This window comes from Ixodes scapularis, unplaced genomic scaffold (assembly GCF_016920785.2).
Source record: "Ixodes scapularis isolate PalLabHiFi unplaced genomic scaffold, ASM1692078v2 ptg001708l_1___fragment_3__unscaffolded, whole genome shotgun sequence".
In the NCBI taxonomy this organism is placed as follows: domain Eukaryota; kingdom Metazoa; phylum Arthropoda; class Arachnida; order Ixodida; family Ixodidae; genus Ixodes; species Ixodes scapularis.
In genome coordinates this window covers 148,332-174,135 of record NW_024610188.1, presented here as the reverse complement: position 1 = coordinate 174,135, position 25,804 = coordinate 148,332, and the positions used below count along the sequence as shown (strand labels likewise).

The 25,804-nt window shown below is 46.6% G+C and overlaps 1 pseudogene; it reads left to right on the top strand.

Annotated features, from left to right (window-relative positions):
- The first annotated feature begins 1,500 nt into the window (after window positions 1-1,500).
- The window catches only part of LOC120851105, a 54,640-nt pseudogene continuing 30,336 nt past the window's right edge, over window positions 1,501-25,804 (top strand).

The window sequence follows — 25,804 nt, the reverse complement described above, 5'->3', positions numbered from 1 at the left end:
GCGACAAATAGGTTCAAAATTGTTTACTCAGCGGTCGGATAAAGTTTCTTCTAAAACCTCGCAGAAGGCGAAGTCAATCTCTTGACGAGAGTGAGCCTCTCCGAGTTCTATCGGTTGAAATCTCCGGAGAACAAAGAAAAGGCTCGAAGAGCGATGAAACTTACGACTCGTCGCTCCGATCAACGAAGGAAAGATGAAGACGGAAGGGGAGAATACTTCCCTAAGGGGGAGCACGGGGAGCACCTAGGGCGCCACCTATTTTTTATTTTCAAAATAGCTTTGAAACGTTGACGTCAGTTCCGGTATAGAAGGGAAAGCAGTTGTGAACTTGATAGTAAGTGCGACAGAGGCTGAAGTATAATTATCCTCAAGCCTCGGACCGTTGTCAAAAGGGGGTCTTACGGCTTGTCTTGCAAAATTGGTTCAGGGAAACAGGTCATCGCACCATTCGTGTCACGACAAAAGCCACTCTTTTGGCTTCCAGTTTGGGCCATTGGATTTGGGATTTAGAGAAAGGAGAGGGTATGTTTCTGGGGATAGCAGTGAAAACTATGGACCATAGAGATTGTATAAAATAAGGAAGAGGGGCAGTTGAAACTTCTCTATTACATCCTTAACCACTCCACCTCGCTCGGCCGCGGGACAGATTGATGGGATGACTACGAGCTTCTTTGTGGCTACCTCCGGCAGTTTATTGATTTTAAGGTATCGACGTTCATCGAAGCCACACTTGTGTGCGACTTTTGTCGTGGGATAAATTAATATTGCCAATGACACCAACGCCAAATTCAACTGAAGAAATCTTAATTGATACAAGCGCGTTTTATTTTTTATCTGGCATACGTTTACATCCGGTTATTATTTAATTTTTTTAATAAGAAACACTGCGAAATTAATGTCAGAATTTCAGAGAATTGGGGATTTACAAAAAATAAACTCCGATAAACACCAACTTTTTGCTAAAAAAAATAAACTTCGAAAAACACCCTCCGAATTTCACGAAAAATAAGCTCCGAAAACACGAAGCCCTAGTTATAGCCGATTTTGTTATAAGTGGGTGCAACAGTACCGCATTAAATCAATGTCTACTGTGTCTATGCCTCCATCATAGAAATATTGTAGTTTTGCTTTGCTTTTGTTTTGAGGCTGACAGGTGCATTCCACCCTGTTAATTTTGTGCCACCAAATTTGTTGTCACTCTTGGCAGTCAATAAGTCACTCTAGCTTGTAAAGTGCAGTTTGGGTTTTGTAATAATTTGTTTTATGTTCTTTCATTTGTGAAAATATTTAAAACTTCAAACATGGTTCTAATATGCAACATACCATTCAGTAGTGCCATAGAAGAGACTTGGTTTTGAACCAAATCAGATATGGGATAGCCAGTTTTGAAATTAAGTTTTCCAAGCCTGTCTATTCAATTCTTGTTTGGTTCTATCCCACCCAGAAGTCAGTCCTCGCTCCTGTCTATAAGTTACCGATTGTCCTTCCCGTCCGCAGGCAGCTGCTGTGTGAGGAAGGCCTCATTGGAGAGCTCGTGGAGCACAACCTCCGCCAGGGCTGGGTCCAGGTGGGCCACCTAGTGTGCCTGCTCACCAGGGACAACCTGGTTGCCACAAACCACCTGAACGCCCTGCTGATGGAGCGCATCTCTCTGGCGCTGCTGAGGGGTTCCTCCTCTCGACGCTCACCACGGCAGCAACAGCTTCCCTCCATCGCATCCACGTCAGCGTCCACCTCTTCCACAACCGCCCCGCCAAAGAGGCCCGAGCCACTAGCCATTGTGGGTAGCCCGGACCTACCTTCTGCAGTGCGCCACGAGGTGGCTCTTTTGGCACTCTCCCTTCAGAAAGAGGACTCCTGCTGGGAGCAGCGACTACGGTCAGTACCTGCTACGGGGTTCAAATTGCTTTAGAGCTGATTGCTATGTTGAAGGGTCTAGCTGACAGGTCTGGTAAAGAGGTCCGGTCAACTTGATGGGTCTGGTTGACAGGTCTGGTTGAGTGTGGCTGGGGGTTCACTTGATGGGTCGATTGATGGATCTAGTTGGAGGGGGTTCACTTGATGGGTCGGGTGGACGAGTCCTATTGACGGGTCTGCTTGGCGGGTACAGTTTATGGTCCAGTTCAGGGGTACAGTTGGCGGGTTCAGTTGATGGGTTCAGTAGATGGGTTCAGTTGACGAGTTCAGTTGGGGGGTTTAGTTGACAGGTATGATTGACACCAGTAGGTCAAGATGAGATGATGGATTCAGTTGACTGGTCTGGTTGACAGGTCCACTTGGCAGGATAGATGGTGGGTCTAGTGTGGTAAACAACATCTGTATGAAGGAATTTCAGGAATTGATTGAATGTTACGTTTGGGGACAGCTCCGGAGGAAAAAATTTAATGAGAGGGTAATTTGGGGATGAGGGCAAAGAACAGCATGAGGAAATGTTTGGTGTCTATCGGTCCCTCAAGATGAATTTTCAGAAAGGATTCAGTCTAATATACACTTAATATTTTCACTTCGTATAGGTCATATTTTTTTTATTGTCTAAAACGATGCATGGTTGTAGTCATAGACACGCAAAAAAAATTGCATCGCAAAAAAAAAATATTTTTCTGCGTGCAAGCGCCTTTTTATTCTTGTCGCTTTTCTCTCCCGCTTTTCGCCTCCTCGCTTCTTTTGATTGGTGACGTCAAAAATCATGAAATTTAGAAGCTTTGTAGGCAACATTTCTATAACTTTTAATAACGGCAATCGTAAAACATGTTTTTTACGCAATTGCAAACACACTACAGCCCCTCTTTTTGAAATACCAAAAATCAGCCCGGTGTGATGTTGCTTCCTGGATTTGCATCCTCTCTCGGAAAACTTTGCGGCGCTCAAGCAGAGGATGATCGGTGAGTCGGGGAATCGGATGAAGAAACCAGTTTTTTCCCAGTCCGCCGGCGCTTCAGGTCGCGGTGTCAACGGCGCTTTGCTTTGTAGCATGGAGCGGAGGTCCGAGAGAAAGTCGACTCACAGGAGACCGCAATATTTGACGTCGCTGCACTGGCGCGGATCGTGCGAGAACTTCGAATTCGGCATTCGGACATTGTTTTTTTTACTTCACAAATACGGAATTCCCAAGTTTCAAGTTTTGAGGGTAATGTCCCGGCATCGTTTTCAATCGTTTTGTATAATAAAACAAAATATGATTTTGATATGTCAGTGCCTCTTTAACTCACGAAAGTGAAAAAACTGGCAAACTAACTTATCCATTTTTTTTATCTGTTTTTGTCTATTTCTTAATGCAAAAGTATTACTGTCCCATGGAGCGAGCTGACGTCATCGGTTTGAAGCTCGAAAACGGCAGGTGGTTTCCGCGATTTCGCCTTCGATTCCATTGGCCGCTGCGCTTGTCAGTTTCCACGACCGCTCGCCCCATGGCGCTGCGTTTCCATCAGCGCTCGCATCCAAGGTCACCAGGGGAGCACGCGCACTGACTGGCGACGAAAAGTATGCAGCAGACGACAAAGGGAGCGGAAGAGTGGCTTGCATGCTTTCACATTCACGACTCGTAAGAAGTGCTTAGGTGTACCTTGAGCTTTTTAGAGCGCAGCTCTTAGGCACCCGTTTCCGACTTGAGCGGCGTTGGCGTCGCCGTCGGCGTAACCGCACGTAACCCTCGTGAGGGTTACAGGAATTATGAGGGTTACTCTTACGAGGGTTGCCCTCACGAGGATCACGAGGGTTGCCCTCGTAACCCTCGTGAGAGTAACCCTGGTAACTTTCGTAACCCTCACGAGGGCTACGAGGGTTAATTACCCTCAAAAGGGTTACTCTCACAAGGGTTTTGAGAGTTACCCTCACGAGGGTTATGAGAGTTGCCCTCATGAGGATGAGAGTTACCCTCACAAGGGTTACTAAGGTTATCCTCACGGGGGTTACCCTCATGAAGGTCATGAGGGTTACCCTCACAAGGGCCATGAGGGTTACCTCCTGATGTCACGCGACCACTGGTGTCACCTGACCCCCCTCAGGTCACGGGACCCCCTCAGGTCACGTGACTCCCTCAGGTCACGTGTAGATATAAAAGTAAACTAAATGTGCATGTGATTTCAGAATGCTGCCTTGAAAGCTAGGGAAAGTTATGAGGTTCTGTTCTTATTATGTTTTTCAAAATTTTATGTTTAACATCTGTTGGACAGTAATGTCGGCAAGTAACAGATCGATGATTTGGATCGACATGAGGACACTTGGGTATTGGGATCTAGACAGGAGAAAAAGGTATGGAGTATAAACATTAGTTTAACATGACTGCTAATGTGGTAAGAGATTTTCTACATTCATCAAGGTAATGGAACCCACCCAAAACTTCCACACATCTGTTGCAGATGCGTGATGCGGCTCTTCCTGATGGGCGTCACTTCTCAGAGCCCCGTGGTGTTGGAGAGCATCACGCTGCCCTGCCTCAAGATCCTGCAGGCTGTGATCAAACCAGAGTCCCCGGTCACCAAACGTAACAAGGACAAATCCATCGAAGAACTCGCAAGCGTCCGCCCTTCAGGTAATCTCGGATAGCGGAGGCATTGTGTGCCAGTTCCATTCTCGACTTCCCTCGGGAAAACATAGTTCTCCTCAAAGGAAGTGCAAAATTCTTTGAACTGCCACCAGGAATGTATGAACCTTTTAAAAATATATGAAGCTTGGGTTCCAGAATATGTCATGGATGTTATCAGTAGGCTCCCAGTAGATCTACCATTCACCAAATTACCCAAGCACCAAGGAGCATGCTGGGAATGTAGGTATTTGCGCTGCACAGGCTTGCCTTCTTTGCTTAAAAGATTCAAAGTAAGTAACCTAAATAAAGCATTACATTCAAAGTGCCATTTGTTTTAGATTGTTTTTTCGAACAGCTACTGCTGCAGATGCCAGCATGTGCGGTGCACATAACCACTCGCTGCACACTCTTTGGTGCTCATGTAATTTAGCAAAAGGTCTAAGTGCTTTGACCACGGTGCTAGGATGCTCTGAGTAGTTTCTACAGCAGTGATCAAATGAAACTCGTGCTTTGTTATGGGCATAACATTTTCTACTCGCCATGCAAAAGACGTTTCACACGGTTAATCTCTGGCATCCTTGCTAGAGATTGGCCGTACGACACACTTTCTTCAGATAATCTGAAAGCCAATGAAGTATTTTGTACTTCACCGGTTCCCACCAGTCTTCGTTCCCTCCCTGTCAGGGATGTCGGTGAGCGTGGACCTGCGCGGCTGGCTGGCGGAAGACGCGAGCCAAAGCTACGCGGCGTGGAAGGGGCGCTGTTTGGGACGCCCCGCTGACACGCTGTCTCTCGGGGGTGGCAAGCGGCTGCGGCGGGAGGACGTGCGAGCCCGCTTCCTGATGGAGAAGTACGGCTTACGCTGGCGGCAGCGGGTGCGGGGCCAGCCCCTGCGGCCCCTGCTGCTGCTGCACGACCAGCAGCAGGCCCCCGGCTGGCTACGGCAGGTGCTCTTCAACCCGTCCTGCAGGCAGGCACGCACCGTCGCCTGCTCCCTCGTCGAGGCCCTCTGCCAGGTGGGTGTTGTCGGTGCCACCCGACGAGCTGCGCTTCGGAGTCACGGCCCTCGAGCCTGGCTCGACGCTTCTTGAAATTGTAGCCGGTCATGGGGGCGGGAAGCTTTTTGAGGCGACATGAGGCCATTGGAGGTGAAGCTAGAAGTCTGGAGGGACACGCCCCTAACGATAACCAAAACCAAGAGATGTTATTGGACGAAAAGAAGAGCCGACTTGGTGTCAACAGCTGTTTTGGACACCCTCGGGCGTGCCTGAGTGTGACCAAAACAGTTGAAGGTGCCAAGTGGACCCGAAACGGTACCCTAAATAGAAGTCCTCTTGAATCATATCCGATATCCAAGATGTGACTGTCGTCGACACTAGTGCTGTTTATTTGAGATCTTTTCTAGTAAATCCTTTTCGGATAGCGTTACATCGTGCGGTACATACAATATATTGTTTAAATGTTAACACCCGCTAAATTGTACATCCGAGTCCCGTATATCGGTACACACATTATTTGTGCGTGTGAAATATGCGTGCCTTTCGGCTATCTTTTGTTGTAAATTATTTGCGTCAGCTAAGCCAGGGGTGGGATGGGATGGCTGCGCCAATTGTGCCATTTTGATACACACGGAATATTCTGCACCTGGTTGCACCAAAAGTGTTAAATCATTTAAAATTGCTCCAAACTGTGTCAAGATACCTCAAAACCTACTGAAATGCGCAAAACCACTAAATTTAGCGAAAAATAAAAATTTTGTTGGTGACCCTTAGTGACTGTTTCGTCTTAGACTAGTTGGCGCAAGTTACCGCCTGTTAAAAAAAAAAGGTTAGAGTTGCTATTATCTATTTATCACATTCATCGAGGACCATTGATAACACAGCCATTGTTTCTCTTTTTTTCCAATTGCCTGTTGCATGCCCATTCGTCTTGAGCGAATTTCCAGACTTCTGTTCTCTGCAACTACTTTCAGACTGAAGCTATGGATCTTGGCAGTCTTGGCATACTTACGATGAGCAAACATAAGTCTTTATTTAATCCAGAATGTAAGACTCGTAAAACTGCCGTTAAATACCGCTGTTTGCCAAAATAACGGCGCCATTGTTATTGAGAACTTTATTATGAAAATATGCTACAATCTTTCACAGCAAGTGAAGCGTTCGAGTTCACTGCAGCGTGCGTGGGCTGCTCGTAACTTTTTTGCTAATACAATATTTGTTTTCCTATTTCACCCATCCAACGAGTTTTCATAGCATGCGTGTTCTACTTTGGTTTTTGTAGTGACACGTGTTTTTGTCGGGTCTACTACAGTTAATTGAACGCCATCTCATCGAAACACGTATAAGAGAATGGGCACATGTTAACGAAGTTTTCTTTATAGAAAGCAGAGCCTTAATTTACAGAAAGGACAATTATTGAAAAGGTGACTTGCTGCTTAGAAAAAGGTGACTTGCTGCTTGTATCACCGGGGCGCGCGTTGGCTCACTTGGCCGCCCCATTTATGCCACTTCGCGGTGACAGTCTGCGGCGGCTCATTACAAAAATGGTAAATTCGCTAAACGCAGGCTCATCGTCATTTCCTCTAAACTGAGCGTCTATATGAGGCAAATCAATAAACTGGAGTGAAAAAAAATCAAAAATGTGTTTGCTAAGTTGAGGTTCTCTAAACCGCACGCCTCCGGTTTTTACCTAGGACTTGTGCTCCAATTTTTTTTTTTTTTCTCTAGGTTGCTTTGAAATGTGAATTTTTCTGCTCCTAAGCTGCTCAAAAATGTGGACTTTCAGCTGCTAAGCTGCTCCAAATCACCAATTTTTCTGTTCCAAGAAATGCTACAGGACCCGTTTTAGCTGTTCCTTTTCTGCTAAGTGCTTTGTCGTTTGACATGCAGCTGAGCGGGTGGCACCAACAGGGCTTATTGTGAAATAAAACAAACATTCCAGTTGCATTCGTCCTGTCGCGCATACCCAACAAAAATATAGTTTTGTTTGTTTCAAATGTGCTACAATGCTCTCTCAGTGTCTTCGGAAAAATACATAGACAATGAAAGGCAAAAGACTGTGGGAAAAGACAAGAATTTAGCTGCTAGCAGTGTTTGAAATTGCACTTCAAACCCAGGTTCTGGGCTCGAAAAAGGTTCTCTTGTTTTGTGGGCCGAGCTTTTCTTAAAAAGGTGTATATTTTTTAATTTTCATACCGAAAAGCAGGTTTTTGGCTTTCTACCACCTCCTTTTGCCCACTAAACAAAATGCAGCCATTTTCTGTCTTCTTATCTGAACAGGACCTTTTATACCTAAAGAGTAGAACCCCGTTAACATATCTTTCACGACACGGCCGTAAAAAAACAGCAAAAAAAAACAGTTATCCGGGAAGGCATTGAAATTGTGTTACAATATGACGTTGAACGAGGACGTTGAAATCGTTTCGCAGATAGTTGAAATTCTACCCTGTCAGAGAATGTACATGAAAGTACAAGAAAAAAGAGTGTTCCTAAGAAGGTGCGCAGCACCCATACTTTTACTTACGCTGCTCGTTTCGCTTCCTAACAGTGCTGTCCCATGTCGCGTGCAGGTTCCATCGCGCTGCAGGGAAGTGCTCGACCTCCTGACGACGTACCTGGACGACCTAGGCACTGCCGGGGAGAGCGGGGCCAAGTTCCTTTCTCTGTACCAGAGCCTGATCGGTCCCGACCACTGGAAGCACTACCTGGCCCTGAAGGGGCTACTGCCCCACCTGGGAGAGCTCATCACGGCCGAGATCCAGCAGCTCAGCCTGCTCGAAGAGACCACACTCAATGCAGACCTCTCGCAGGGTAGGCTAGTCTTGTCTATAGCCTACTCGTGCTCCCCCTTAGTCGCAACATTGATTGTGTGCTTTTAGAGCGATGGCTGCTATGGGCTCTTCCCACCACTGGAAATGACGTTTGTTGTCGATGTAATAGTTGTTGTTGCTGGTGTCGTATTTGTCATTTTTGATGTTGTAGTTAGCAATGTAGGGCGTCCGTCGTCGATGTCGTCAAGTCCTTGAAAAAAATTGCCTGCTGCCCGCGGGATATTGAACCTGGTTCTGCTGCGTGCGAAGTGGAGGCGTTACCACTGCGCTACGCTACGGCCTTGAGAACCCGCTTATACTTAGGGTTTTTGTGGCACCCGATGCCCACTGCATGCACTCTCTGGAAAAAAAAATAGGAATAACAAAATGCTTTTGTAGCATTGTCAATGCTAAGAGCTCGCGCCGGGAGACACGCTTTTACATGCTTTGGTACAAAAGAGAAAAGTGTTCGGAACAAAACGGTCAGATGTTTATTTTGGACCGAACGCTTTTTTTCATGCATCCCACAATGCGTGAACGCTACGCCAGTGCCTAACAACTTTGCTGTGAATTGTTGCAGCTTTCGCTGTGACTGCTCAATTTTTTAGTTCTGCCATTCCTTGGTTTTGCGCATTGCTATAGTCCACTGCAACTCAAGAAGGTAGGGTGAGGGAAAGGAAGGCCAGGGAGGGCAAAGCAGACGTAATGCTGGAGAGAGGAGGAGGTTTCCCCCTCACCTCTCCAGCGTTCTGTCAGCTTCCTCCTCCCTGGCCTTCCTTTCCCTCGCCCTGCCTTCTTGAGTTGCAACGGACTATACGCAGGGGTTCTCAAACTTTTTGGTCTCACGGAACCCCAGGAAGCCTCAAAAACTGCCGTGGAACCCCTATCCCCCCCACCCCCCTCCATATTTGCCGACTGAGATGCAACAGATGCACAATTGTAGGCAATTTCACTTGTGTTGCTTCCTATATATCCCCACCATATCAATCGCGATGTCAGGAACAGTGAGATGAAGGCGCTTTGCGTAGTCCTTCCGCGCAGCCTGCGGCATGGGGGTGGAGGAGGTGGTTTGCAATTTGGGTGTTTCGTGGAACCCGTGAGACCAGCTCGTGGAACCCCTGTGTTCCCCGGAACCCAGTTTGAGAACCCCTGGACTGTAGCCTTATTAAGTTATTACTGTTCGGTGTATTACAAGTCTATATTTTGATTCATCTTCAAACAGGCAGGTGCTCCTTGTTTGTTTTGCACCTTTATCTGTACATTTCTAGTGTTGGGCATGTTTGTTACTTGCACTTGCATCACACCCTAGACACGGGTCTCCCGAGCTGGTCTCATGGGTTCTGCAAGCACCCAAATTGCGGTTCCCCCCCCCCCCCCCCCCCCCTTAACTTAGTTTAACCATCCACAGACTGAGCCATAGATTGAGTTTGTGTTGCGGACAAACAGCCTCACCGTTCACACTAATATGTGTACAGTTGAACCTCGATTTAGTGAAGTCACCGGGACCCCCTAATTATTTCGTTAAATCGGGAACTTCGTAAAGTCGAGAAAGACATTCTTCGGGATAGGCTGCGCGGGGAATCCGAATTTGTTCGTTAAATCAGGAAACTCGTAAAATCGGGTTTCGTTAAATTGAGGTTCAACTGTATATATTTTACATTGTGCCTCAGGTTAACCCCTCTGCCTTCTTATTCTGTCTGTAGTCCTCCATTTTGTCTTATTTTGTCAGTGCGATAAACTCTTGTTCACTATCTAAATGGCATTATTGCCTAGTATTATCAGTTGGCAACAAGGGGGAGGGAGGGTTCCTTGTGTCTTTTTGAGGCTTGCTGGGGTTTTCTGGGACGAAAAAGTTTGAGAACCCCTGGCCTAGATGATCACTCACTGTATTTTTATAAGCGTCACAAACAATAACAGCCATGCGCTCCTTTGAGCGCACACTTTGGCCAATCACGGCTTTGCAATTGCGAGGCGAGAAAATGCCGATCGTGCCAAAACTACGCTGTGAGCAGCATTTTGAAGGGCGGCTAAAAGAAGAAAAAGACATTTAAGATGGCGGCCGTCCGCCAGCTTGAACGGGAGTGGCGATGGCTCAAAGTCCGGTTCGATTTTGCGGCTTGAAACCGATTTAAAAGCCGCCGAGAACTCGTAAATATTTTTCTGTTAATCACAAAGGTGGTTTATGAAATATACAACCCAAAAAGTGGTTTTCCAAAAATTGACTTGTTCACAATTGGTTGGTTGGTTGTGCAGAGGTTGGTTGGTTGTGCAGAGGACAAAGCTGGTCGACGAAACACAGGAGAAGCTGCTCAACCTGCTTGAAGAGATGACCACAGGTGAGGTTTCTGGTCTGGTTTTCTAGGTTCATTGTGGGCCAGCAAATGCAAGCTGTTCTGAGACCATAAACCTCAAAATCATCTACAAACTTTTGGTACGGCGCATGTTTGCCAAAGAGACTGAACGCCTGAGCTTGGAATGGCTGAATATTTATTAAGCTGGTATGTAATCGCGTGACATCAAAAGAGTAATGATAGGCATGCAAGTCAATTTAATAACAGGCCATTTGAACCTGTCAACGAGTCAGATGGATTTTATGAAACAGCATTTGCCTGGTGATCTTGTAGCACTTCAGAGCAAGTGAGTTATTGAAGGCAGTATTAAATGTTTATCTATTTAGCTACTAGGCATTATACTTATAGCTCCTAATACAGTCGACTCTCGTTAATTCAAAATCTCTTAATTCAAACTAACGTGCAGGTCCCATCCTATGCGTCTCTATGGGAAGAAACTCCTGATAATTCAAACTTTGCTTTATTCAAACAAATTTTTGGCCCCCCTCGAGTTTGAATTAATGAGAGTCGACTGTAATATAGGACATGTGTTCATATGTTCTTCTAGATGCTAACTGTCACAGAAAGTCAAGGAGAGGAGAGTTAACTTCCCCAGCTCATCAGAACAAGCTTTTGACTGTTTTTTTTTAGCTTGCTGGTGCCCAGTAATCATTATACCACGTGCCAATGTCGACAATTTTTACAGAGCGTGATGTGCTCTGGGCATTGTTAGAGTTTGGCAGATTCTTTCAGCACACTGATTGACCATGAACATATGTTTGTTAATGGACAACTGTTTCTCTTTGCAGGGACAGAATCCGAGACAGAATCTTTTATGGCCGTATGTGTGGAGACGGTGGAGAAGTATGGCCTCGAGGACTTCAGGACACCAGTCTTCATTTTTGAAAGGCTGTGTTCTTTGATCTACCCTGTAAGTGCTCATCTTTCCTTACTGGGCATTGATCTCTAGTGTACCTCTCCTGGTCATACACTGCTGCACTCTGCTCTCACACTTGCATTGTAATACTTGTCAACTAGAGCATGTAACTTTTTTACAAAATTTGTCCTTTCTGCTTTATGTAGCTTTGTCAGTGAATCGCACCATCACAGCTTTATTATTTTGTATCTTATTACTGCAGTTATGTCCTGCCTAGCTGCTTAAAGTAACTATCAAAATATCCCGAGTCATCGCCCACACCCACGCCACCTGAAATTCATAAAAAAAGGGGGGTGGCCCATGTTTCAGTGCATGAGCACAAAACATTTTAAAAAGCCAAAAATAAAAACACCAATATTTTTGTGCATATTTAGTGCGGCTGCAGAAGAGATGCATTAAACTCAAAACTCAAATTAGTTTTATTGTTTTATACAAAAAATGCTCACGAAAGAAAGTTTCACTGTTGCGACGTCCGTAGCTTGCATACGTGCCTGGAACACCGCCGATCGGCATACAGCGCGAGCGTTTGTTCAGTGTAAGCACGTTACACCGCTGTGTTCTCTTGTTAGATTAAAAAGAAAAAGAAAAATTAACCAGGTGCAACGAGCGAGCGAGCGAGCAGACCAAAGAAGCGACGAAGAGCGTTGCTGGGAAAGAGCTTCGCCTCAATCACCAGAGCTTCGCCCCAGTCAACATCATTCACGACGTAGGGATGCGGTAATCTTTTTACCCGTTGGCTTTGTCTTAAACATTGGCAAACCGCTGTCGTGATATGCCGGGAGAAGAAGCGGGTTCGCGGTGACTTTACTTCGGCGGAGACAGACTGTGACCTTACACTTTGCGGTTACATTCCAGAATATGGGGCGTTCGCTTACCTCGCATTCCCTGAATGGGTTACTGCTTGTGTTACCTTTCCGACTTTCTTTTTTTTGGGGGGGGTCGATTTTTTTTGTAAGCAAAACAAACTTTTCTTATCTCCGTTTTCTTTTCGCGCGGATACACCACGACTTCGAGGTTGCTCGCGGAGGAAATACGTAAACAAAGGGAAGGGTCTTTCTGTCCTTTGTTTTACTTTGTCACAGACGTCCTCCAACTATGAGGTCCGCGGCCGCGTCATTCAGGTAGGATGAATGTTCGCGGATCGCAGAGTCAGCTTTGGGGTATTTGAAGGGTAACCAATCAGAAACTCGTTGCTGATTGGTTAATGGGGGAGGTCACGCGACCAGAATGGCAGGCGAGGAGGAGTGAGGTAGGCAGGGAGGAGCTCCACCTGTACGCATTGATGGAGGGGAACTCAAGAGTATGGAAGGCTCTGGAAAATTGCAAGGTTTATCAGCGCGATTAGTGCTAGCATTACTTCATTCTAGGAACAACTATCAATGTAAAACTAAAATGTAAAACTCGGGAGTATCGCTAAACGTCTCTGATGCTAGAACGTTTCACGTATGCAACACAATTGCCTCGCAATTCGCCACGCATTTTCTTTTACCAAACTGTCCTGCATTAGAATGAAGGTGCTTATGACACTGAGTGATATTCTATTGTGTTGTCTCGACATTTTAAGTAAGGAACAAATTTGTTTCGATAAACTGAACAGAAGGGCATGCAAGAGCTTACTGTTGACAATTTCTGCAGTGTCAGTTTGGCAATGCACAGATTCTACATGTTACAGTTTTTCCTTTCCACATCTTACTACCACTACTTTGTAAGATGGGAGGAAAGAGCTCATTGTCATGAATTGTTTTGTGCTCATGTTGTTGTTGAAGAATCAGTGTGGAGTCAAGTGACCTGACCCTTCCTCGTGGTATCCTGTTGCAGGAGGAGAATGACCTCGGGGAGTTCTTTGTGACCCTGGAGAAGGACCCACAGCAGGAGGACTTCCTGCAGGGTCGGATGCTCGGCAACCCATACAGCTCACACGAACCCGGCATGGGGCCCCTGATGCGGGACCTCAAGAACAAAGTCTGCCAGGACTGTGAGCTCGTGGCTCTGCTCGAGGACGACAACGGCATGGAGCTGCTTGTCTGCAACAAGATCATGAGCCTAAACCTCCCTGTCAAGGCGAGTGATCTCCTCTCACCTCTCAAGAATTGTGGAAATGCAGAACATGAATTTATGTTGATCATAGTCCAGAGAGGGTCCTCTGAGCACACCGCTCCGTCATTTACAGTCGCCAATCGATTTTTCGCAAGCCGATAATCCAGACTTGTTTGATATTTCGGTCCTAAAGGAGGAACTGTGACCTACCCGATAGAAATAGTGCATATTCACGACCAATGTTTCGGACAGCTTGAAGTCCGAAAGTTTGATTATTCGGACAAGATTGTCCGAATAATCACGCAATAATCGGTGGTGTTTCCCGCTAGCGATCAGCGGGAAACACCACCGAGAACATCACCAGCCGTTTTAGATTCTGTGTTGGCTGCGCATGGATTGGCTTGGTTTGGCAGCGCTACTTAAATACCGCCAAGTCCTACTGCTAGGTAACGTTGTACGGCTTTTTTACAGCGGAGCTGTTAAGGTCTAGTGTCCCCAGTTTCATGTCCGTCACTAAATAAATGTTGACACAAAACTCTGAATAGCTACTGCCATCTATGAGCAACGGTGGTAACCAGACAGCCGGCTTGCCGGTTGACTGGTCGCCGTCACTGCTCATAAATGGCAGCAATCTTTGGAGCCTTTCCAGTCTGGTTTTCACCAGAGTGGAAACGTTGAATTTCTCCGGGCGTTGCCCTGGAAGTCGTTTGCGAGGTCGTCCTAGACGTCTTCCTCGAGGTCGTCCTTGAGGTTGTCCTAAATGTCGTCCTAGACGTCGTCCTAGGCGTCGTCCTTGAGGTCATCCTAGACGTCGTCCCTGGTCATCCTAGGCGTCGTCCTCGAGGTCGTCCTAGGAATCGTCCTTGAGGTCGTCCCACCATAGTACAGCTTGGCTGTTCTTCCTTCTTCACAAGGTTGGAAAGACTGAAAGTGTTTTAGGGGCGAAGCTCCTTAGGGTCCAGCCTTGTCCGTCCGGCGTCCGTGCTCACATCGATCTTGCTGGTGCTCATGCTCGTGATCGTGCTCGTGAGCTCACATGCTCGTGTAGGGCAAAAAAAAAAAAGAATTATGGTGAAAAAAAGAAAATATGTTTGCGCAGTCGACAGGATTCGAACCTGTGCGGGGAGAACCCAATGGATTTCTAGTCCATCGCCTTAACCACTCGGCCACGACTGCGGGACGAGTAGGGGGCTCTGAGATGTAGTAGTAACTCAAGAGCTGGGGTTACTATATAATCGCGTTAAACTTTGCGCGCATTTGCTCAACGTTTATAGACGAGAGGGCACTGCGGTCAAATGCTCAAATGCGTATATAACCACGTTCCATACTACACATTCTCTTTCTGTCATGGATGAAAACGAACGAAAGCCTCGGCATGCTGCGGGTCAGTATCTACGCAGACAAGCACCACCAGAGCTTCGCCCCAATCAACATCATTCACCACGTGGAGACGCGGTTAATTTTTTTCTCCAGCTGCACGTAATTGTCATGATCATTCTCGTTTCCATTTTGCTTTGTTCATTCACCACTGCAGTCATGGACTTGCGCCTTTCATCTTGATCTCGTCTCGGTGAATTTTTTTTTAAACTACGCTGGCTTGCACGTCATTGCCTCATCTGTTCTTCAGCCGCTGGATGTGTCACTAAGAAGCGCAGAAAGTACTCGACCATAACAAAAAAAAGGCAGCGATTCTCAAGCTAATAGAAAGTTGCCGAATGCAAACGGAGGTGTAACCTAAATCAAGGTGCGCAGGCGTAACCTGAAGCAAGGCACTATTTATGGCTCTTTTAAAGGGATGCAGAACCGAAATCCGGATTCCCCAAAACACGCGGCAAAAGCTTGCAACGGGATGCTACAAAGACCAAAACGTCGCTCATACACCGATATCTTGAACGGATGACCGTATTTTTCAAAAAAGGAGGCGCATTTGGGAGAGATGTTGACACGCCATGTTTCTCCAAGAAGGGGAGGGAACGGCCTCGCGTCTTCTCCGCCTTACCGCCTTGAGGGAGCGAAGCGAAGAGAGGAGGAAACAAGGTGTCTTGACGTTACGCACCTCGTCGGCCTGGTTCAATCTCAACCTCTTTTTCCAAAAATACGGCCGTCCATTTGAGATATTGCCTTACGAGTCGTGTTGTAGGGATCGTAGCGTCCCGCCTACATCTCCCGCATTGTTTTTTTGAAATCTAAATTTCGGTTCACCATCCCTTTAAGCCCGCTTAGACGTAATAAAGGCAAGTTTTTTAATCTGCTCATTTTTCAGACTGCTCTGTTATTCGGACGTTTTTTCGGTCAGCAACTGTAGTCAACGAATTTTATTTGCGATCAGTGAAGTAAAAAAAAAAATAGCTGTGGGCACCTTACCTACATTTCATCTGTTGATGGATCCGATTGATGCGTGGAGTTGGTGGGATCAGCCTGACGGGTCGGTTGCCAAGTCCAGTTAACGGGCTCAAGTGACTGCTTGATTTGATGGGTCTGGTTAACGGGTATAGTTTATGTGTTCAGGTGATGGGTCTGATTGAGTGTCCGGATGCTGGGTCTGGTGATGGGCCCAATCAATGGGTCTAGTTGATGGATCCAGTTGATGGGCTCGGGTGACGGGTCCATTTGACGGGTTGATGTTTGAGTGATGGCTTCGGGTCTGGTTGGTGGATCCACTTTACGAGTTTGTTTGGTAGACTCAGGTTATAGGGAAGTTGACGGGTGTCAGGGTTTTTGTCCAACGAGTTGTTACAGTCCCGTGTCCCATGCAGGATGTCTACCGTAAGGTGTGGTGCCCCGAGAACGGAGAGGCAGAGGCAATGCGGGTGGTGTACCGGATGCGGGGCCTTCTAGGCGATGCCACCGAGGAGTTTGTGGAGTCCCTTGAGGCCAAGGACAGCCAGCAGGTGGACGAGGAGGAGATGTACCGGCTGGCCAACGTCATGGGTTCCTGCGGGGGCCTGGAGGCCATGCTGAGACGCCTGGCCTCCGTCGAGGACCTTGTGCGCGCCAGGCCGTTGCTCGCCGTTCTGCTCAAGCTCTTTGGCCTCTGTGTCAAGATATGGCACGTCTTGTTTTGTCTTGGGCTACTATTACGCTCTTAATTTCTGGGAAATTTGGCTTCTCGTTTTGAACCGTTCATGTAGTCAAATATTGAGCACATGACAGTAGGGTTAAAATCTGCAGTTGCCAGTTTAGTGTGATCCTGATGGGAATGTTTTTGAAGTGCCTATGTGCAGTCATGTTGCAGAGGCACCTTTAACAGAGTGCCCCGTCTCATTTCTGGGACAAAGCACTAGCAGAAATGGGGGAACCAAGAACAAGAGATGCTATTACGTGCACTGGAGAACAAGATGGAAAAAATTACTTTCTAGCCTTGTTCAAGGTCACTCTTGCCCTGGCAAGAATCAGTGCAGGAAGGTAAAAAGGTGAAAAAGAGGAATTGCGGGGCAAAAAAGGGAGAGCGGCCTCGGTCGGACAGGTCTCCGAGTCGCGTTGGCTGCCAGTTTTTGGACGCAACAGCCAGGAAAGCAAACACAGCGAACAGTAATCGATACACATACCCCTACAAAAATTTATAAGGACCAACATTTGTGAATGGCCGGGAGATTGTGTATGAGCAGGATTCTACCGCATTTCATTCTATCTTTTATTTTAACGAGCCTCTCGCTTCGAAACGTGGACCGTGTGAGCCGTCAATAACATAGTCACCGGTGGAATGAAAATGGCAGGAAGGAGTCTCTGACCCGCCTCCGACGCACGCTTTCTGCCTTCGATAATGTTTCGACGATTCCGTAAGCCTCGTAGCTACGAACAGTTTGCTCATAGCTTTAGTTTCATCGTTTTGCCCGAAACGTGGAGCGCGGCTCATTCAAGTCGCGGCGCACGCTTCCTCAGGTGAAGAGCAACCGTCGGCGCCTGCTGGAGCCCTCGCTGGAGGCCATGGCCTGCCTGCTGGGGGCCCTGCGGCTGACGCTGGAGGCGGAGGAGCCCCTGCTGGCGGAGCAGCTGCTGAGCACGCTGGAGGCGGTGCTGGCTGAGGGGGCGGCCCGCACACCGCCCATTGCCCCCTCGGGGGTCACCCAGGGGGACGTGACCTTCCTGCTGGCCCAGGTGGCCTCCCCCGTGGTCAAGAGCTGTCCCCGGCTGCTCCAGCTGCTCATGCGCGTCGTGCCTTTCCTCACCCTCACCGACGAGGTGGGTGCCCGACCCTCGCTGCACTGCCCCTCGATTCGTGCGGCTAGTTGAATGGGTGGAAGATGGCGTGCACAAACTTGTGGCTTGTGTGCGCTTGCTCCATCTTTGTTCTCTTGTGTGCCGCTTGTTCGCCGTGCCCCTCTAACAGTCCCACGTTCGGCTTTCTTTAGACAGCTCTGACTCGCTAGATGCGGTAAAGTGCCAAGTTGGGCAAGTTGGCAGACATTGAAGACAGTGAACAAACGGCCAGGACGAAGAAAGGGTGCGAGAAAAAATGAAGAGAACACTAGGAAAGAGTTTTCTGCTAGGCAGAAAATGATTCTCTAGGTTGGTCTTTAGGCAAGGTGCCTCATGTGGGATTTTTCTTTATCTTCTCCAAGTTTGTAGGGAACTGGCTTGACAGCAATTGAATGTCCTGATGTCAGTTAATTACCATTCCTCATTTAGCTTTTTACTGTACAGTGTGGAGAAGTCATTTTGAGGCCTCAATTGCGAGTACAGAGATAAACTTGAGGAAGTCACGGAGGCTCATATGTTTATCTGTAAGTGACTTTTGTTTAGCTGCAGCACTCAAATATTTCGCATAACAACAAAGGATGTTGACAGACACAAAAATATGTTTGGATCACATGGGACAGAACAGAGCACTAACTGCTATCTCCATGTTCGTTATTATGTTCAGCTCTGCATTTTGTACAGCTTTTTATTTTTAATTCTTCGTTTATCTTGGCATATTCTTTGCGAGGGCTAGGAAGCGTAAGGACACAATGAAAGAATAAGAAGCACTTTAGGGACCATCGGGCTAGGGAAACAAGTAATAGGGAACAAACACCAGGGGGAGAGCGGGGTGCAAGAATGTGTGGACGGCGGGACATGCGCGGAGGTGAATGTTGGAACTGGAACAATAAGGAGAGGAGTTAAGCCTACGACTTGTTTGGGGTGTGTGGGCTTGGGATTGCACGTCAGTGCAGTAGTCTGCAAATCCAGGTCCGGATCAGACCTTGAGGAAAATGGCAAGACCGGTAAGAGGGCGAGGGTCTTTTTGCACATGTGCAGGCCAAGATGGAGGTCCTGATCGGGCACTTCAAGCGGCAGCTCAACTTCAGCCGCTTCGACCTGGAGCACTCGGCAGACGACGACGTGCAGCTGGAGTGCTTCTGCAACCTGAGTGCGGGCATCGAGCGCAACGACAACGGCAACCGGCTCAAACAGCTCTTGGTGTCGCGGGGCATCGTGCAGTCCGCCACTCGCTACCTGCTCGTCTATGTGCCTCCGGCCAAGTGAGACTGCCGCCTTCCCTCCACCGGTGCTGGCCGTTCATGCCATGCTGTTGCCATGGCTATACTTTGCTTCCCCGTAATTTGGCAAGGAGCTTGTGCTACGACCCCTTCGAGCCAATCAGAGTGACGGAGGCGAAGCACGTGACAGCTTTTAAGACATAGTAATTACAGGGGTAAGAGAGTCGCCCATGCAGTTGGAGAAAAGGGGAAGAAGGAGCTCCCCTCTTACCCAGACCTTCTTTTGTTTGTTCCACACATCCTTCTTGTCCCTCTACAAGATTAGCCCCACTCAAAATTTGTACAAAAGCGGCTTTCGTCTTTATCTCTCTTTCTCGCTCGTGATTTTGACAGCACTGCACACAACTAGGAAGGTAGAGAATAGTCGCGTGCCTCCCTCCGATACGCTGGTTGGCTCTTTTGTATCGTAGCCTTTGCCGTGTGTCTAGTTACAGTGAGACGGAGTGTAGCAGCTTTACCGCGATGTGGTCAAACTCGGAGTTCAGTTATTTCATTGGTGTGTGCATATTTTCAGATATGTCACAGAAATGTCTTATAATTGGTGCAAGGCTTAGGTTCGTGGGGCCAATGGACCAACAAACGGCTCAAGCATATTAGTAACATTTTGTTGAGTAGGCAACCTCATAATAGATAAGTTTTGCTGTGTATGCCTTGCGTTATAAACAATTAGAACAGAGAACACAAAGGACAATGAAAGAATGAAGTATGGATGCCGCACTGTGTGTGCTTGTCTTTTCTTTTGTGGTTGCCTTTTGTGCGTGTTTTTCTCTTCGTTTGAAGGCATGTTCCACCAACTGTGGTCATGTCTCGCTTATATGGACCCCGGTAATATGGATACCATGTAATGTGAACACCACTTTCGAGGACAAACTGGGAAAATTCGTGCATTTGTGTCTCGTTATCGTGGACAACTCACATTATGGACAATTTTTGGGGAAACGGAGGTGTTCATATCAATGAGACATCACTGTATACTCTGTTCACCCCTAAGTTGAGACCGCAGTGGTAGCTACATGCCCCCCGGACCAATAGCCACCTCTCTCTCATCACCTGACTCGGCCCTCTGTGCCGAGTCAGGTGATGAGGGGCAGGAGAGTGATCATCGTGGCTAAAGAGAGACATAGGACTGGTACAACAAGGACGCTGCCTCCTCCGCAGTCTCAGCTTAAGGGTGATAGCCCATGCTTGTCTTAAATTTGTGTTTTACATCAGTGTTTTATAAACTGCAATCTATGCCCCTCTTTCCCTCTCCCACTTGAGGCCACTTATCATCTGCCAAGGTAAACATTGGGAAAGCATTACTCGTTTTGCATACGAGATGATTTGATTGCAAATTCTGCGCGATTTCAACTGTCTGCTAACTATAGAGTGTGGATTTTTTTGGCAGGAGTTCGTTGCTCTCTGCCTCTGAGAACTGGAAGGAGTTCACCTCTAAGCCTGCCCTGAAGTATGTCCTGAGGATCCTGACGGGCCTCAGCAGGGGCCACGAGACCACCCAGCTTCTAGTCAGTGCCGAGTGCATCCCCATCATCCACAGGTGCTGCTGCTGCTCCCACAGCTTGTTTTGAGCGCTGTTTTGTTCTGCCCATGTCTGAGTTCAAAATCATGCACCTTTTGTATTGTACAGTTGCCTAGCTAATAGTGTTTGCAAGTATTCAAATCTTCAAATTATAGTTTTGAATAACACGCTATAACTCGCAATAACACGCTATAACAATAACACGCTATAACACGCAAGATGAACTGGGATATTAATATTTTTCAATGTGTCGATTGCGGCGGGTTAGCCCTTTTGAACGCTCTTCTTACCTAGCACGGGTGCAAGAGCAAGCTCCTTGTGTGTTGCTTTTTCACAGTGCACCGGTGTTTGGTAAGACGCACGCTCAACAGAGCCAATCTGCTGCAAGCAACATTAACAAATATTGCAGTCACATGCATGGAAGAATAGCACACTTTCAAGGCGGGATGGTGCACAGACGCACTGGTTTATTTAAAAATAAACGGAAACTGGAAATGTTGATACCTGCATTGTACTAAAATTTTCTAAATAAAACTGTGGCTATTATACAAGAGTATACATTAGGCACAGATGCCCCAACAATATGCACTCATCGTTTGGGATTTTTTTTTTTTTATTCGAGATTAAAGAATAAATATTTACATATAGCAAGATTAGGGATAGCAAGGCATCTCTACAGCATTATTTTTATGTCAAATCCATCGTTTCCTTGCCATCACTATCTAGCATTGGACTTCCCGAGTCTAAAAGAACTAAGGAAAAAAAAACAAAAAAACTGACACCTTGTAGTGGGATTGGAATTAGCTTAGAAATGGGTAAGTGGAAGCTTGGGAACAACTTTCAAGAATTCAGCTGGGTTTTCGTTTAAGCATGGTGCAACAGTAGTGAAAGGCTCAGAGAAACTAGTCAATATTTGATTCGAAAATATTCGGACAAAACCACCGTTCACTTCAAATTTGCTTCTATCTCGAAATTCACTATTCACACATGAGAACTTACCAAATAATCTGCGATTCTGTGGTCCCCAGACAGAGCCACATTTGTGTTCTTTTTCGTGCACTCTTAGTTTGGAAGCAAAGTCAAACGCACAGAGTGCTGCTGCTAGCTGAGAATCACCGTGTGTCAAAATTTACCGTTTCAATCCAGCGCATTCCAAAATCGACTCATGTCCAGCATTGTTCTCTATGTTATCACACGATGCGGCCTGCCGCAGTAACTCCGACCTGCCCGAGTAGGATTCGAAATGCAGTCAATCAATGATGATCACCAGTCTATCCGGCTGGTCGTCGTGCATCCAGATTGGGGCGAAAATGCTAGAAGTCACATACTCCGTTTCACTTCAAACAAACCCCAAGTTGTAGGAAGTTTGAAATTGGACAAGTGTGCAAAGTATTCTGTTTCTAGAATCTTTTGTGGCACGGGGGAGCAAAGGGACGCTTTTCGTTGCTTGTTGTGCCGCCTCTAGTTGCTTTGGCACGCGAGTTGTTGAGATGCGCTTGGCGGCATATGTTGGGGTGCAGGCTGGAGCAGGTGTCGAGCGATGAGCACGTGGGCTCTTTGGCTGAGAACCTGATGGAGGCGCTCAAGGAGAACCCCAACGTGGCCCAGAAGATCGAGGAGGTGCGCAAGCAGACCCGGGACGAGAAGAAGCGCCTTGCCATGGCTATGCGGGAGAAGCAGCTCGGCGAACTGGGGATGCGCACCAACGAGAAAGGACAGGTGCTCTCCCCCTCTTTCTTTCCTTCCCTCGGCCTGGCAGCCGTCGTTCTACTCTGCAATTTCGGCGTTTGAATTCGAGGTGCAGCCTCTTCGCTGTGCAAGATCGCAACTGGAAGAAGAATAAGGGCGCGGGCCAGCCGGTCAGACGTGGTAATAGTTCAGCACTTTTTTTGGGGATACTAAGTCGTTCGCATGAAGTTGTGTTGCGTTATCACTTGCCTACTCAAAAGAAATATTTCTGGTAGGATGAAGAGACGAAGGAAGGTGTACATGGCAGTATTCACTGTACAAGCATCACATTCTAAAGCGTGCGGTGTCATAGGTGGGTCAACGGTCAAATGGTGCACAGGTTACCATCGTCGCTAACTCGGTCATGAACCCTGGCAAGTTTCTCGGTCTCGTTTTTCACAGTAAGGCAGCTATGCCTTGAATTTTCACCGGGTGAAATGCTCCACTTAAATGCACATTCGGTGAAAGTTTTATAACCTTTTGTGTGCAGGCGGCGATTTTTTCGGCTAGTGTTGCGGCGTTGGGATCCACTGTAAAAACCCTATAGTGATCCCTCGTTATAACGAAGTGAACGGGACGGCCAAGAAATTCGATATAATGGTAATTTGATAAAAGCAATAGAGCAAAAAAAAAAAAGAAAACAGTGCCAGCAGCCTTGAAGGTGGACAAGAACATTGTGGAACACTCTGACCGTATATTTAATCAAATTAAATTTTATGCGGGCATAAGTTCTCCTTGAACTTATGCCCGCAAGAACACTGTCACCGCTGCTGCACTCCACTTTGTTTCGAAGCAGCTGTAGGATGTTTTGCGTCTCCACAGTCATTGGCGTTTCCCGAGGTGCCTCTCGCACGTCGCTTCATGTTTACCCTGGCCGCACGCAAGGTCTATGATCGCAGCATCTGTGACCAGAGCAACAACAGGAATGTCCGCATTGACAAGCACGAACGAATCCTCGGTGGCTTTGCCAACATGTTTTCACACACTCCTGTAGAGATTGTTGCAGCTATGGAAATCGTGTGCCGGCTCTACAAGCACGCTCGCTAGAGAAAATCTGGCGTGCACGAAGCAGTTGGTTATCTTTCATCTTCGGGTTGTGGGAGCGCTTTCTCCGGCATGAGAAATTTCTCGACCCCATCCAGTATGCCTTGCTTGTTCTGCAAAGTGGTGGAGTGTCGAGCAGTTGATGCCGGATTGTCAAACTTTTTGGCGATTTCGGACTTGGGCCGGCCACTTTTCTCAACCTCGCATATCTACCGTAAAATACTGGGAAAGTGCCCACTCAAACTTTAGAGATACCGTATTTACCCGAAAATAGGTTGACCACGAAAATAGGTCGACCTCTATTTATTGAGCCCACCGAGAATAAAAAAAAATAATTCAAATATAGGTCGACCTTTCTTTTTTTTTTTTTTTAAGGAACAGGGGAAAGTTAGGGCAACAGAAACAAACCTTTATTTACAGCACTCTCAGCTAAATCACAGGGCGATGTCAAAAAAGCTCCGTCAGCTTGGTAGACATCCTCGCAAATCGGCAACAATACCTCACTGACACCGTTGTAAAATGGATGACGACAAGAAGAAACGAAAGAAGGTGGAGACGGGCGAGCGACCAAAGATCAAACACAAAGACACGAGCAACGCTGCGAGCCCCGTGAGTAACACACGACCGGCGGAGAAAAGCAAAATAAAATAGCTCCTTTTTTTTTTTTTGCGCGTTTGCGAGGGAGGGAGGAATGGAGCGCATAGGAGGGCAAAGTACAAAGTGCATGGCACATCGCGTTCCTCTCCCTCCCCTTCCCCCTTGCCCAGCGAGGGGAACCCTACAGGCGTGATGGCGAAACTCGACGCCCAAAAAAATGTGCGCGAGGGGGGCTGTCGGCTGCTGCTGTTCGGTTGTTTTTGTGCATCGAAAGCTTTTTGAAACAAGAAGCCGGGCAGCTCTACCGCGACGCCGGCTAGGTGATAGATAGCTCCATACCCTCGGTAGGGTTTCAAATTTTGGTTGCGAATTAGGTCGAAATTCTTTGGTCACGATTATAGGTCGACCCTTAATTTTTGACAACATTTCCGAAAAAAAAAAAAGGTCGACCTATATTCGAATAAATATGGTAATTGCGAAAAAATGGGGGATGGGTGCTTGTCCGGTCAATCAATTTTACGTATAAATGTACTGTGCATATTCTCTCAGATCTTGCAAATTTGGGTATGGGCACTCAATGTGGAATGGGCAGATACGCGATATTCTACGGTAAGCAACCTTTGGTAAACACTCCCAGGGGGGATCGGTGGCCGAGTGGGCTAGCGTACGTACACCAGCTCGGAGCTTGGGAGCGAAAGCTCGCGCTGCAGAACTCGGTGATCCTTGGTTCAATCCCCACCCTTGCTCGTTTTGATCTGGATGAGCATCGTATTGGCGCGCGGTCGTGTATCACTACTGCGTGATGCATGTTAAAAACCCCAGGCTAGCGGTTGTACTGTACTAGCTAAATTGCTCATCTACAGCTGGGAGACTCGTTGCCCGTCGAGGCAGACCAAGTTCTAGGCTGTACCCAGGTAGCACAAAACATTATAATAACATTATTTTTTTGTTGTGTAAGTTGAAATAACGTTTTGTGTTAGGTGTAAATGTTACGGCAACGTTCAAATAAAACACTCAACGTTTTAGGTATGTTATCAATGTTGGTGTAACATTCAAATTAAACATATAACGATAATGTTGTGTACGACACATTATAACAACATTCAATACATAACTGTAAAGCAATGTTGTGAGCACTAACATTAATGTAACATTTAGTAACATTATGCTCCTAACATTATTCTGAAGTTTACAATGAAACATAGTAACAGTGAATGGAGAACCATGAAATAATGTTGCAAGTAACACTGAAATAACATTTTAACATATATTTCCAATGTCATTTTGAAGCTTACAAGGAAACATAACATTCAATGCAAAATAGTAAATAAATGTTAAATAGTAATACTGAAATAATGTATTGGTTTGATCACATATCTGTTTTTCAAACTTCAAATAATTGTTGCAAATACTTATATTCAAGAAATTGTTTGACAATATTGTTTTTAACATTATTTTGAAGTTCACAATGAAACACAACATGCAGTAACAAGTTATTTATTGGTGTAACATTTTGAAAAGAGTAACATTTTTGCAAATGTTGTAAGAAAATGTAGTACACTATTTTAGTTTCCGATTTTATTGAAATGTAGCGTGAAGGTACAAAAAAATGGCAAGCGAAATGAAAATATATGCTATGATACTTTTTTGCATTTCTTGTCTTTTGCCCTATAAGGATGGAAGCATTTTGATTAAGCTTTTCTGTAGCAGCTGCTAACTCCAAACAATGGAAAATCTTGGATACCTATATGTAGAGCCCTGCATATCCGCGGATTACCTGTGGATATCTGCAGTAAACG